The 13923-nt window shown below is 39.0% G+C and overlaps 1 long non-coding RNA gene across 1 annotated transcript in view; it reads right to left on the bottom strand.

The window, feature by feature from the left end:
• Positions 1-507: 507 nt before the first annotated feature.
• The window catches only part of LOC140531101 (uncharacterized), a 122821-nt gene continuing 109405 nt past the window's right edge, over positions 508-13923 (bottom strand). Inside the window, exons 3-4 of the long non-coding RNA XR_011976276.1 lie at positions 10113-10294; positions 508-1253 (exon numbers count right to left, since the gene is read on the bottom strand). This is a non-coding gene — a long non-coding RNA (uncharacterized lncRNA). The remainder of the gene's footprint in view (positions 1254-10112; positions 10295-13923) is intronic.

Here is a 13923-nt window from a genome sequence, read left to right as displayed (position 1 = left end):
TAACCTTTCACAGAAGAATATGTTGGTACATAGGGAGAAAAGAAAAGGAGATTGACTTTGAGAAAAATGAGTTGGATGCTCTCTCTGCATGTCGACATGATCCATGAAGTGAAACTCCAGTTGCCTCTATCAGATATTCCCTCAAGTCACCCAATAGTTGGAGGTCAGATGAATGAGAATCACAACCACGTTGGTTATTGACACATCTAGAAGTTGAGCTTTCAGAAGCATTTAAAGAAAGTGAAATGTTGACTCAGACTGTCTTAATCTCGTAGTCCTTATATGAAGGGTATCATGTATGCAGGCTGTATCTATAGACAGTAAACTTTCCTTTTTGCTATTCAATATGGTCATGGAAAGTGAAATTCTGGCTAGCTAGAAATCGAGTTCTGTTAGTTGAGAAGCAACTGCATGGGCCATGCATGGGCTACTAGTTTTCAAAGAATGAGCCTAGAATAAAGAGGTATACTGTACTAAGCATCAATGCATCATTTATGGATAGTTCAGGATCTGAAAATACATTAGGGTATTCATTATTGCCATAACTATCACTATAATATGGATTGGAAGAAATACCAATTAGTAGATATTTCTGGTGTTCAGAATATTGAAGCTTTTATTGTGTATATACTGGTCCAAGGGGCTCTTTCAGTCCTGAAATTCAGAGACTTTTAAGTGGAGGAGTAGAAGCAATGATCACCAATAGCCAACGTGGCTTCGCTGGGAAGACGCAGTGCCCAGAAAATGTCATTTCCTTTTTAGACCAGTTTGCTAAGTGGGTAGTGCAAGGCTATATTGTTGAGAGAGTTTAACTAGATTTTAGCAAAGCATCTGATCTCGTGGTCTTATAGAGACCATGAGATCAAAAAAGTTATTCAATAACAGTCTGTTACCATCTTGGAAGAAGGTCCTCAGTGGAGTTTTGCAGGGATCTGTGCTTGGTCTTGTGTTGTTTGACATTTTTAATGATAACATGGATAAAGGATAGATGGTATGCTTATCAAATTTGAAGATATGAAGCTGGGAGGAAAAAGAAAAAACTAAATAACAGAGGTCAAGATTCAAAAATATTTCAGCAGGTTATGACATTTAGCCAAACTTATATAATACAATGATATTTTAAAGATTCCAGTTATTTGCTATGCTATCCAGAAAAAGCAGTCCAATAATTTTTTCCTCCAGGAAGGTGCCTGGGCACTTTATTCTGGCTCATAGGGAGGCCAAGTTCAGTTGAGAATGCTTTCCATTAGAATCTAAGGAGATAGGGAGACAAGAGGAAAGGAAAAAGTTAGGAGAATAAATTTAATGAGGATAAATGTAAAGTAACACACTTGAATTCCAAAAGTCAATGTTGTAGTTACAAGACGGTGGAAACATGACGAGACAACAATTTATCTGAAAAAAAAGTGCTGCTGATTTTAGTGATCAGTAAACTCAGTATGAGCTGAATGTGAAATAATGGTCCCTAAATCTAATGTAATCTTTTGTTGTTGTTCAATCACTTTTCAGTCATGTCTGACTTCCTGTCCCCGTTTGGGATTTTTGTAGCCAAGATACTGGAGGGGTTTTCCATGTCCTTCTCCAGCTCATTTTCCAGATGAAGAAACTGAAGCAAACAGAGTTAAATGACTTGCCCACTAGTAAGTGTCCAAGGTCAGTTTTGAACTCAGAAAGATAAGTCTTCCTGAGTTTAGGCCTGGCACTCTATCTACTATGCAACCTAGTTGATCTATAATCTTAATCTTGAGCAAATTAAAAAAAAGGCTTAAGATCCAGGATTGGGAGGTAATAATTCCACTGTCTGGCTAGACTTCCTTTGGAATGCTTGTACTATTCTGGATGTTGTTGTTGTGTTCATCCTTCACTGCCAAAGAAGACCATGCCAGCAGAGAAGTGATGACATGACTTGGGGGAGGGCTGTGCAGGTCACCAGCCTCATTTCTCCAGAGCCATCTGGATTCCGTGATCAGATATTCGTCAGGATGACTGGACATGTCCCAGGATGCAACGGGAGACCTTGGCCCTTTTAGGCCAAGGTCTATTCAGGTACTCACTTAGGGTGAGGTAACGCCCATCCAGTGAATAGGCCTGTTTAAGAAGTAATCAGGGGATGGGCCCTTTAATGAGGCAAAAAAAATAAATAAAAAATAGCTATATCAGGCTGGGAGGGAAACAGCAACAGTTACTCTTTTTAATCACTCTAAAGTCAGGAGGGTCCCGAAAACAGCCCTTAAGTGGAGCTTGGGCAGGGGCCTAGTATTGTCCAATCTATGGGTTTCAGAGTGCAGTAAGGTTTAAAGTTTTGGGATATCATGTTTTAGGAAGGCCATTGATAAATTCAGAGAATTTCTAAAAGATTGGTGAAAAATTCTTGAATTTTTGTCATATGAAAATCAGTTGAACAGGTGATGATTAATTTCAAGAAGAATTAGGATAGAAGCATTATCTGATGTCTTGTATTTGACAGTTTGACAACTGCAAAAAATTTTAGATGGGTTCTGGTTGACCTAAAGGCAGAATTAGGAGCAATGAGTGGAATTTATAAAGAGGTAGATTCAGACTCAATATCCAGTAAAAACTTCCTAACCACCATAGCTCTTGTTGTTCAGTTGTTTTAATCATGTCCAATTCTCTGTGACTCACTTTGGAGTTTTCTTGGCAAAGATACTGGAGTGATTTGCCATTTTCTTCTCCAGCTCATTTTATGAATGAGGAAACTGAGGCAAACCGGATTAAGTCACTTGCCAGGGTCACACAGCTTGGAAATGTCTGAAACTAGATTTGCATTTATGAAGATGAATCTTCTTGATAGCTGCCCATACTAGAGCTATATAAAAGCAAATGGATAGCACTGAAGAGGTCTTTAAACAAAGTTGGATGGCTACCTGTCAGATGTATTATAGAAGGGATGTTTAGATGGGGGTTGGATTTCGTGGTTCCTGGGTCTTACTCTTGGATTCTGGGACTCCGTGCCTTCAACACCGCGATTTTTTAAAAAGATTAACAAGTGAGGCACAGAACAAGGGAGAAATTTGCTCAAGGTCACATAACTAATTAGTGACAGTAGATGGATGAGAAAGTAGGAAGTAATTTCCTTTATTCTCTTTTTTGTTCTTTAAAATTTTTCATTGTTATATTTTCCTTCTGCACCAGCTTCATTTCAGAATACCTACCTCCCTGCCCTCTACCCTACCCAGAAAACCATCCTATAACAAGGAGTTTGTTTTTAAGAAAGAAATAAAGGTAGTTCAGCAAAATCAGCCAACTCTGGAGAATATATCTGTGTAAATACTTCTGTGATGATATGAGAGGTGACCCTTTGAAACAGGAATCATTTCAACTATTTATGGTTTGGCCGGACTACTATGGAAAGTTCTTAAAGTCCTTGGCATTGTCAATTGTTTCAATTTCAGAAACTGACAGGATTTTATCAGTAGAAGAAGAGGCATCACTATCCACTTAGCTGCGGTCCCTTCAGGACCATGGGGCCTTCCCATCTGACTTGCAGCTGAAATTTTCCATCTGTGTGATCACCCCCATTAGAATGTGAGCCCCTGGAGAGTAGGGACTGTTCAATCCTCACCAGAGGGCTTTGTAAACAATAACAAAACAATACATGTTTTTATTTTCATTCATTCACTCATTCTACTATGTATGGAGCTATGATAAAATATTGGCAGTATGTTCATATTTACAAAAGTCTTTTTTCACAATATTGTGAAGTAAGGAGTGTAAATATTATCTCTATTTTATAGAGAAGGAAAATGAGGCACAGGAGGTTGTGAGTTTCCCAAGGTCCCACAGCTGGGCAGACTCAGTGGTTTGAATTGCTTTCTGTACAGTTTTCTCCTGTGTCCAAAGCCTGCCTTTCTCTCTTTCATATCATGCTGTTTTTCATAATTCGCATTTTTGAATGCTATAACCTCAAGACCTAGTGTCTGAAAACCCTTCAAGGAGACCTCTTCAGTACTACATTGGAGTTCAAGGTCAGTTATAAAATGTAAAGAGCTTTGAGTCAGGCTCTGAGCAGACCTAGTTGTCCAGTAGCTGTCCGGGCCATCCATTCTGAACTGAGGCTGACTCATAGGCAGACTGGTTTGTTTCCAGTGTCGCAACTGCTGATTCATACAAAGCAACTTAGGGGCCAGAGGGAGGCTCATTGGGAGGTCGAGTCCAGTTGAGAATCCTGTCCATTATAGTCTCAGGCAGTGCAGAGACAGGAAAAGAGGGTAAAGGAAGGAAAATAAATTAACTTCCCTCTATGAAATTGGGGAGATCTTTTGGATCTCTAGAAAAGATGGGTTTCTAAATTCTATCCTGTATTCACTCTAGGAGCAGGAGACCCTCCAGCCTGGGGACACCCTATGGCTTGAGAGTGTGGATCAAGGGCATTTGGAGGACTGGCTATAGCTTCTGACTCCCAACCAAATGGTTGGAATCCCTATGTGCTCAGTTGGGCTTTTGCTGAGTGATTTTAGCATCTCTTGAAAGGCCCTGGATCATCAGTGAAACTATCTCACTGCATCAAGTTATTCCCACCCACCCCCTTTTTATATAAAGACAAATCCTTTTTAAGCTTCCTATGAGGATGTCATGACCTAGCCTTTTGCCGACTGCTTGAGAAGCCTGCCTCCTCAGCTCCTGCTCCCACTCCCACATCATCAACAAACACAGTAGGAATTGTGGGTAAGTGAAGAGAGGGAGATGTCCAACTGTGACTGAACGAACAGGTCAATACTCCTTAAAGGATGGCATGATCCCACATGATGGAGCACTTCTCATTCTCGTCAAGGAGAAGACTTCCTGTCCTCTTGGTGGTGGTGATGATAAATAGCCTTTGACAAGGCAGGCTGTTTGTTACATGCTGGTGGTATTACAAAGTGCTTGGTCATCTGCCTTGAGAAAAAGAAATTGGGCCACCATTTCCCAGTGGGTCAGCAGTCCATGACAGTCTTCAAAAGTTTTTGACAAGTAGAAACTTAGATTAGAGAAATTACAAGTGATGTCATTCAAGCCCCTCCTTGTGAAATAGTGATACTCAGGGCATAATTACCAAGCACCTTGTGACCTTCACCCTTTTTAATATTCTATCTTTTAGCTAGTTGGCAAGATCTATGATTTTAGCATTTTCTTTTGGATCTGTTGTTTCAACAGCATCAAGAGTCCTCACAGTAAGGAATCCTCTCTACCAATGCAAACTGGCACCTGGCTATTTATAATCTGGAGCATGGAAATATGGAAAGGGTAAATGATTTGTCTAAGGTCACAGACAGTATGTCAGAAATGGAACTTGAACTCAGGTTTTCCTGAATCTGAGGCTAGTTCTCTATCTGTTGTGCCATGGTACATCTAATTTTGGCATTAAAATGATACATTAGATTTGATTCAATAGGGGTCATAGCATTCACAGAGAAGTAAATACTAGTTATATAGGTACTTAAGGAAGATAGCACAAAACAAATATGCCCTCACCATGAAGTAAGTAGCACAAAAAGTCCTTTAGTTAGACTTTATAATTCTTAATGTGAAAATAACACAAGTAATTAATAAATATTAATTAAGTCAAGTGAGAGTGATGAATTAGTTATTATCGTGGTATTTAGTTCCTGAAAGAATGCATATGTTAAAATTTGCTTCTCCTAAATTTCAGTGCCCCAATTTGTCCTGCCCTAGTCACATAGTAATCATGGGATTTTAATTGAATTTAAATTTTAAAAAAGATAACGGTGATGGTCAATGTGACTCTATGGCTGTATAACTTTGAATGCACTCCTTTAAAACATTTGAGATCTAACTATGACATTCTAATAGGCATTGTGCATACTAGTGTTTGCTGAGGTATCTATACATGGCCAGGACCCTGGAGAACTCCCATTTGTGGCTATTAAATGAAGTAATATTTCCTGGATTCGTCAGGAGCATGCTCCGAAAGCTGTTGCTACTTGCAAGTTGAATTTTGCTGATGTCAGGAACCATGAGATTTTCTCTGAAAAGGATTGTTCTTTGCCTAGTGTTGAAACTAGCAGCCCCAGTTCAGATGCATAATTCAAACATACGGTCCTTCATGATGAAAGAGTGCCCATGGTTCACTCTGCCTTGTTATGGAATGCAATTTGTTTTATGCCCCTCATACCAATTGACATTTGCAAAGGTTGGGAGGAGATTGGCCACATATTGGCTAATTTATCAGACTGGCAAATTTCCTCTGAGGAAGTCCGCAGCCAAAGATAATGAACATGAAAATGCATTTCCACTTCTCTGAAACTGTCTTGCAAAAGATGCTTGGTGTGGTGAAAAAAGGGTTGGCTCTGGAGTCTGCAGACATGAGCTTATGCCTGGTATCTCAACCATTTGTTACCCGGATAACTTTGGCTAAGCTGCTTCACCTCTCTCCCGGCTGGTTGCCTCCACTAGAAAAATGAAGGTCTTGGATGAGATGACCCTTCTAGCTAGAAAACTATGATCCTTTGGTCTCATGGGAGGAGCTCAAATTCAGTCTTAGGACATAGATTAGATTATTAGCTACCAAGAACTTTTTTTTATCCTACAATTCTCAGAAGCATCATGTTTTAATGGAGCTCCATGGCTGGAGTGTCTCAGGTTTTTGGTAGGTAGGGATCTCCCCCCTTCTCTCTAGTGTATAATCTTCATCAAGGACACCAAAAGTCCTTCCGGATTTCACCACAGATCTCTGTGTCATTTGCTTGTTCCTCTGGCAAGGAGGAAAACACACACACACACACACACACACACACACATATACACACAAGGATTTATTTTTCAGCTTGATTGTATAGGAGAAAGTAATTGGCATCCAAGTGGAATAAATATGAGAAACAGCAAATTGTCCAATTTGTATTGAAATTATTTTAAAGCAGGATTTTGTGTGATATGTGTATTACTGTGGAAGCATTCTCAGTCTATTTGGGTTTACTCAAGAGGGTGAGACACTTTCAAGAACACAGATCCTGAGGTAGTGGTAGTAAGTTAGGTACCTTTTGCTGTTGGGATTATTAGCACAGTCAGATAAATAAATATTTATTAAATACCTACTAATTACCATGCAGTGTGCTAAGTACTAATAGTCATATTCTAGGACCCATGGTCTCCAGGAACATCAGAGGTTAAAGGACTTTGCCTACCTTCCACGTTTTTCATCCATTTTCATTTTCTTAGGTAACTAAAGGAACAAAATCAACATATGAAAGTACCCTGATCAAACTGTATAGTAGAGATATGGGGTTGGGAAACCCAGGTTTGATTCCTCCTTAGACACTTCCTAGGTGTGAGACCATGACAGTTTCAGACTTAGCTTCTTCCTCTATAAAATGGGGGTGGTAACACCTGGAGTACCTACCCCGTTGTGTTGTTTGGAAGCTCAATCATTGAGATAGTGAAGATAAATTGATTTGTACATCTTGAAGCATCATTTAAAGCATAGCTGTTATTACATCATGAGATCCTAACCACCCTTTGAGTATCCTCAAATGGAAATTTGAGCCAAGGTACAGGATGTAGCAGTGTCCTCATATAAAGCTCTGATGTGTTGTCATACACACAAGTATGTATATATATATATATGATATATACATACGCACAATACACATAATACAAAAATATACATAGAATATAAGATATATTTAATAAAATATATAGCATTTTAATATATACATATAATATATATGTATAATATAAAATAGAATAGAAATGATATAAAACATATAAATATATTTTATATGTACACATATGCACATACACATATATGTGTATATATACACATATAAGTGTGTGTGATGTGTACACATATACCTATGATTAGATTAGTGAAGCATATGTTCTGAAGTGTTTAAAGCTTAGACATCAAAAATGCTGAGATCACCCAGTGCATCCCAGGCCACTGCCAGTAACCTTGACTTTTGCCTTGCCACTGAACTTCAGTGGCTCTGGAAGAGAGAATGCGACCAACAATTTTGTGTAGCTCTGCCTCACTTATATCCGATTTACCCTCAAGTCAAGACGTCACTTGTGACATCACTGGGTCTCTTCAAAAACAGAGGATGAGAAACAACATTCCTATATGCTCGTTTCCTCCTCCATTAGAACAGAAGCTCTTTGTGAGTAGGGACTGTTCCATTCTTTGTGCTGGTGTCCCCATAATCTAGTGCAGTGCCTAGTACCTAGAAGGTGCTTAATAATTGCATATCGATTGATTAATATGGATTTAATGAGATTACATTCCTTGTAGATGTTCAACATCAATTGAGGATTACAATTCTCAGTGTATGCATGTGTGTGTGTGTGTGTGTGTGTGTGTGTGTGTGTGTGTGTGTGTGTGTGTGGGGAGTTGAATGTCACATCTATGAGACTTAGTTACTTCATCTGTAAAACAAGAAGGTTGTACTTTAAGGTCTCTTTCAGCTTCAAGTGTATTATCTTGTGATTTTATAATCCCTATCAAACCTCTTGAATGTGTCTTGCAGTATTCTTTGGTGCTGTAGGCCAATGACATCAAACTAAAATAGAAACAAGGGTCTCTAAACCATACAGAGGGATCCCTGTGGGTGCATATTGACTTAGAAAACCACGTATTAATGTTATCTCTGTTTTATTGAGCAGTTAGGTGGCATAGTGGATAGAGCATCAGGTCTGGAGTGAGGCAAACCTGAGTTTGAATTTGACTTCAGACACTGTGTGACTTTGAGCAAGTAACTTAACCTCTGTTTGCCTCAGTTTCCTCATCTGCAAAAGAAATTGGGTGAAAGAAATGGCAAACCACTCCAGTGTCTTTGTATAGGATAGTAAATCCTGGATTTATAGTCAGAAGGCATGGGTTCAAGTCCTGTCTATGTGCTTGCTAAATGTATAATCTTGGTGAGCTACTTCACCTCTCTTGCACTCAGTTTAATTCTCCTTCTAAAAAAGGGTTGAATTCGATGAGCTCTAAGTTTCAAGTTCTAAAATCCTATAAATAAGTCCTGTTCCTGGTAAATATTTATAGACTTGAGAACCAAGTCATGACTTTTCCCTGTACTGAAATAAGGGATAGGAATTAGAAAATGCCAGGCCTTAGTTGACTGATCTTTTAAGAAGGGAAGTTAGAATTTCACAAATTCAAAGTGAAAGACTCTCCTGGGAAATTTCCACAGGCTCTTGGATTCCAGTCGAGTATCTCTGTATGGCAAGTGGATAGGGACATTTCTTATGAAATTCTCGGGCAGGAGCAAGTCGCCGCAGTAATGATGGCTGTCATTACTGTCAGCTGATGCCTAAAACTAGAATAGAATATCGGAATCCTAATGGTAAATGTATGCCATGATCCCTCATCCACACTATTGCTGGGAAAAAGTGGGAAAGAAAGATCACTAACATGGATAGCAGAATCTTCATGTAACCTGTAGGAAAGGTCATTGATCTAGAACTTGAGGGGATCTTAGAATATATCTAATCCAGCTCATTTATTTTACTGATGAGGAAACAGGCATCAAAGTAGGAAACAATTTACCCAGGGTCACACAGGTGGCAAACAGCAAAGTCAAGGGTTGGACTCATGTCTTGTGACTTGATTAACTCCTTGAGGACAGGACTTGTTTTTTGCTTTTCTTTGTCTCCTCTGTATTTAACACAGTGTCTAAAAAATTGCAAGTGCTTAATAAATCATTGTGATTTGACTTGTAGCTCCAAAGGCAGAAGCCCTCTCACTTCACCATGTTGAAAAGGACTTCCATACTGAGTCACTGTTCCTGCTGAACTCGGGATGTCACCCTGTCTGCCATTCATAATGCCCCAATTAGCAATTCCCCTCCATTTTTGAGATGCTTGCAATGGTCCAAGGAGCCATAAACTTAATGAGAGCTTTTAATTACTCCGATAAAGTAGGCCTATAGTCTTTCATGCTGGTTTAATAACTGCCTTTTAGTGGCTCCAGAATCACTTACAGTATACATTTTAAACCAATGACGCTTATTCCTTGTGATTATGGCTCCCACTCTGTTAATGCATGCTTATCGTCCTTCCACTGCTGTGGCCATGACCCAGGGTTTATTCATCATCGGCTCCTAAAAAGATTGACCCACTGCCCCATTTTACATGACAGCAGCTTAAAGAATACTCACCAGTCACGTTCTTGTATTCATGTGTTCCTTTCTCTTAATTAGAAGCTGGTTTTGGAAGTAGAATTCCCTTTTTTTTTGGCATGTTCTGCTGTGATATTAAAATTAGGAGCAGCCAGAAGATAATTATAGGCATGGATATAAAAACAAGGGGGCTTGGTCTTGGTGGTTTTTCCTTGCTTCTGCTGACAAGAGAATAAATTGTGTTCATTGGTTTCCAGACAGGCCCTATCCACTGACTTTATCTTGATTTTCCCTTTGCCCATGTAAACCAATCTTCTCTCTCTCACCTTCCCATCCCAACCTAGATCCTCTTAAGTTCTTAGGGCGTCAGGATTCATTAGACTGGACAGTCTTGCTTAGGCATGTATCTGTCCATTATTTTTTACCCTTTTTCTTAATTGTTGTTTGGGAAAATATGGGACTTTGTGGGTCACTAGGGAAGGTAAACTCTTTGAAAACAGGGATTCTTACATTCTTTTTATTCATACTTCTAGCACCCAAAACAGTACCTGGCCCAGAGGAGAGCTCAATCAATATTGATTAATTACTAACTATATTGTGAAGAGATACACAGTGGTAATCGTCCTGTTAGGAGTTGGCAGTGGAAACCATAAGGCTTTTTTTCAAAGGTAAAATGGATGTGACTTGCAATGAGTCAGTGTGGCTTAGTAGAGAACATACAGTAGGAATAGCTGGGAACACATAGGTTCAGATTTTGCCTTAGGCACTCAATAGTTATGTGACCTTGGGCAAGTCACTTATACTCTCTGACCTGTAATTTCCATATCTGCAAAATGAGGAATAATAGTATAACCTGTCTCGCAGGGTTATTGTGATGATCAAATGAAAGAATGTTTGAAAAGTACTTCTTAAAGCACCAGATCACTGTGAGTTATTGTTGTTAATTATTATAATAATTATATTGTATATTAATAATAATAATTATGGTATATTAATAACAGTATATTGATTTCAGATCATCCTGTAAGTGCTCATCTTTCAGGTACGTGATCTCTGCCATTTCATAGTGTGAAGGTGATTCTGGCTTCCCAAAGCCTGTGCCTACAAGACCACATCAGTCGTACTAAATGAGATAATAAATGTTAAGTGTTTTTCTAAACCATAAAGTACTGTATATTAGTGTCACCCACATTGTCCTTATCATTATTGAGAGATACTCAATGTGTAATTGACATCACTGGAGGAAACTTCTTAAGTCATGAGATCACTAATCTACATGAGCAATCCCATGGGTCTCTATCCTCTGGAAGTCATCAGGCAAAGGTCAGAAACCTTGTGGTTGGGCGAATTGGGAGGTTTTTTATTCAGGTAAAGATTAAACAAGACAGCTGTCTAGGACCTATCTATACTGACATTTTGCAGTCCTGGTGCATGATGATAAAGCTCACATGGATCAATAGCTCACATTGATCTCAGCAAGCAGACTTGTTGAGATAGGCTCAGCCACCTGTGTGCATAAATCTTCAGTGGCTCCCAGTTTCTTCTAGGATAAAAAACAGACTCTTGAACCTAGCTTTTAAAGCCCTCCATAATTCCACTACAACCTCCCTTTCCAGTCTAATTTAACAGTCCACCTTCATTCTTCATTCTTTTGTACACACTCTACCTTTCAACTTTTTCCAAAAACATCATTCAACCACGAATCTCCATATCTTTGCACATGCTGTTCCTCTAGCCTGACATGCTCTTCCTCCTCACCTCCTTCCTCTTAGAGCTGTTTCTTCATTCATTGCTCAGCTCAGCTGGCACCTTCTCTATGAAGTCTTCCTTGTCCTTTCAGTTGGCATTGTTCTCTCACCTCCCCAAACTACGTTCTATAACATATTAGTAACTGACATTTATAAAGCCCTCTCATGTTTTCTGAAGCACTTTATAGAATATCATCTCATTTCTATCTCAATGCAGGACTAGGGAAAGGAGGTATTACTACAAAGCTAATATATTAATATATATAAATATATAATAGTAATAATGGTTATTTCTTAGATGAAAATCTTAGAACCACAGCTTTGGAGCAGGAAGGAACTTCAGAGGTACCCTAGTGCAAATTCCACCTCTACAGGTAAGCAAACTGACTCAGGAAGTTTAAGTTACTTGCCAGTAGAGGCATAGCTAATAAATACCACAGGTAAGATTTGAACCTCCATCTTTCTTGATCTAATCCATTGCTAGAAATTTCCACTCTAAGATATCTTTCCATATCATCCATTTGTGTTTTGCAGTTAGCTATATATTTACATGTTTTCTGCTTCATTAGAATATAAGCTCCTTGAGGGAAGGGGCTGCCCTTTGCTTGTTTTGCATTTTTTCATATCCTCAGAATTTATCATGATGCCTGACAAATAGTAGGTGCCTAATAAATGCTTACTGACTTGATATCGTCTCTATTACATTGTATTTCACCATTCATTTGTATATATTTCTATGGCATGCTCCTGCACCCTGTATAGCTAAGCTCCCTAATGGGATGTTTTCATTTTCATCTGTATCCCCAGCACCTAGCACAGTGCCTGGCACATAGCAGGTACTCAGTAAATTTCATTTTATTATAAACTATAGGAAAGATCTTCCTACAATTTTCAAAGCTGAAGATGTAGAATCTTTTCTCTCTTTATTCCTACCAAGCCTTAGGTACTTGCCCAAATATGGAGGCAAGATGATTTACTGCACTGCCAGATACATGTTTCTGTTCATTTTGCCAACCTCACTTGTCATCATCAGTTGGCATGATATTGAGGTTGGCAAAGGAACGAATATTTGAAAACTGCTATAGTATAGGGACAGTTTTAGTTCTATACCATGTAATTAATTATTTGAAATAGAGTATTGGCATTGGGAGTCAAAGGCCATTCCCCTTTCCTGTACCCAGAGTTGTTATTAATTACAGAGGACTTTGTGCCCACCATCTCCTTAAAGAAAAACAAGCATTTTGGCTACCAAAAAAACTATCTCTTTTTCCAACACTATTTTCCACATCTCTTGTCTGTACCTTCTCTTCCTCACCCACACTACCATCATTCCAATGCAGGCCCTTGCTTTTCTCCTATGTAGTCTCCCTACACAGGATCACTCAATTTTTTTCTCTATTCTGTCTTTCATACCATTGTTATTCAAGTATTGTCAATTGTAGACATCTCTTTGTGACCCCATTTAAGGTTGTTTTTGGAAAAAGATACTGGGGTGGTTGCCATTTCCTACTCTAGCTCATTTTACAGATGAGGAAACAGTGAAGTGATTTGCCCAGGGCCACACTTGTAGCAAGTGTCTGAAGCCAGATTTCTGATTCCAGACGAGGTACCCTATCCACTATGCCATCTGGCTGCCCTGATCTTGTTTACATTAAGTGCTTAATAAATGTTTGTTGAATTGCATACTGCTTCTCTAGACTTCTATAGTCCAGAAGACTATCAATGAGCAACATCTTTCAGCACAAGAATGACAGGGTGAAATGTTGTCAAAGCCCCTCAAAATTAGGCTCTCAGTCTGCACATGGGTCGTTTCTGTTTTGCATATGGCAAGGGTACTCAAGAGTTCCATCTCTTACAGAGGTAACATGAAGTAGAATGCTGGACTTGTAGGATATTTCTGGAAGAAGTAAGGGAAAACAACCTCCTTCCATCGATGATTTAAGCAAAACTAATAATGAATTTTTAAAAAATGAGCACAAAAGGCTCAGATTCAATCCAGCTCAGACTCTGTCCAGCTGGGATTCTATCTGGCCTGCTTGTGAATACAAGCATTACAAATGCTTGGATTCCTTAAGAGGCAACCCAATTTGGTGAATCTTTAA

Source organism: Notamacropus eugenii, chromosome 3, assembly GCF_028372415.1.
Source record: "Notamacropus eugenii isolate mMacEug1 chromosome 3, mMacEug1.pri_v2, whole genome shotgun sequence".
Taxonomy (NCBI): domain Eukaryota; kingdom Metazoa; phylum Chordata; class Mammalia; order Diprotodontia; family Macropodidae; genus Notamacropus; species Notamacropus eugenii.
The sequence above is the reverse complement of the archived record's forward strand: the minus strand, read 5'-3'. Positions and strand labels throughout refer to the sequence as shown.